Here is a 1,665-nt window from a genome sequence, read left to right on the forward strand (position 1 = left end):
ATTTAGCTGACCCACTTGTGCCTCCAAGTTTCTAATGGAGGACCTTGTTTCAGTTATGAAACTTTGAGTGGTTTTGATTAGATCAAAGACTATAGTTGCTAAGTCAGAGGAATTCTGCTTAGAATTCTCTGTCTGTTGCTGAGAAGATGATGGAAAAGGCTTGCCATTGCTAAACCTGTTTCTTCCACCATTATTGTTGTTGAAAACTTGTTGAGGTCTCTCTTGATTCTTCCATGAAAAATTTGGGTGATTTTTCTATGAAGAATTATAGGTGTTACCATAGGGTTCTCCTAGGTAATTTACCTCTTCCATTGAAGGGTTCTCAGGATCATAAGCTTCTTCCTCAGATGAAGCATCCTTAGTACTATTTGGTGCATTTTGCATTCCAGACAGACTTTGAGAAATCAAATTGACTTAATGAAGAGATCCTCCAGCAGAGCTATCCAAGGACATCTTGGACAATTCAGAGAGACCATCATAGAAGATACCTATGATGCTCCATTCAGAAAGCATGTCAGAAGGACATTTTCTGATCAATTGTTTGTATCTTTTCCACGCTTCATAGAGGGATTCTCCATCCTTCTGTCAGAAGGTTTGGACTTCCACTCTAAGCTTACTCAATTTTTGAGGTGGAAAGAACTTTGCCAAGAAGGCATTGACAAGCTTTTCCCATGAGTCCAGGCTTTCTTTAGGTTGTGAATCCAACCATGTCCTAGCTCTGTCTCTTACAGCAAAAGGGAATAGCATAAGTCTGTAGACCTCAGGGTCAACCCTATTAGTCTTGACAGTGTCACAGATTTGCAAGAACTCAGCCAAAAACTGATGAGGATCTTCCAATGGAAGTCCATGGAACTTACAATTCTGTTGCATTAGAGAAACTAATTGAGGCTTAAGCTCAAAGTTGTTTGCTCCAATGGCAGGGATAGAGATGCTTCTCCCATAAAAGTTGGGAGTAGGTGCGGTAAAGTCACCCAGCACCTTCCTTGCATTGTTGGCATTGTTGTTGTTTTCGGCTGCCATGTCTTCTTCTTTGAAGATTTTTGTTAGGTCCTCTGTAGAGAGTTGTGCCTTAGCTTCTCTTAGCTTTCGCTTCAAGGTCCTTTCAGGTTCAGGGTCAGCTTCAACAAGAATGCTTTTGTCTCTGCTCCTGCTCATATGAAAGAGAAGAGAACTAGAAAATATGGAATCCTCTATGTCACAGTATAGAGATTCCTTGAGGTGTCAGAAGAATAGAATAATAGAAGAAAGAGGTGTCAGAAGAACTTAGTGAGATAGAGTTCGAATTGTGCATTGAGGAGGAGTGGTACTCCATAAATAGAAGGATGTGAGAAGAGAGGAAGAGCTTTTTCGAAAATTAAGTTAAAGAATTTGAAAACATTTTGAAAAACACTAATTGATTTTCGAAAATAAGAGTGGGAAAGAAATCAAGTGATTTTTGAAAAAGATTTTGAAATTAGAAATCAAAAAGATATGATTGAAAACTATTTTGAAAAAGATGTGATAAAAAAAAGATTTGATTTGAAAAATTATGGTTTTAAAAAGATATGATTGAAAAGATATGATTTGAAAACAATTTTAAAAAGATTTGATTTTAAAAATTAATGACTTGCCTAACAAGAAAAGATATGATTCAAACATTAAACATTTCTCAACAGAAAAGGCAAC

General features: G+C 36.9%; 1 non-coding gene across 1 annotated transcript; it reads left to right on the forward strand.

Annotated features, from left to right (window-relative positions):
• The first annotated feature begins 507 nt into the window (after positions 1-507).
• Positions 508-615, forward strand: LOC127740817 (small nucleolar RNA R71). Its single transcript, XR_008001673.1, has one exon. It is a non-coding gene; the product is annotated as a small nucleolar RNA R71 (small nucleolar RNA).
• Positions 616-1,665: the final 1,050 nt, after the last annotated feature.

This window comes from Arachis duranensis, chromosome 7, assembly GCF_000817695.3.
Source record: "Arachis duranensis cultivar V14167 chromosome 7, aradu.V14167.gnm2.J7QH, whole genome shotgun sequence".
In the NCBI taxonomy this organism is placed as follows: Eukaryota; Viridiplantae; Streptophyta; class Magnoliopsida; order Fabales; family Fabaceae; genus Arachis; species Arachis duranensis.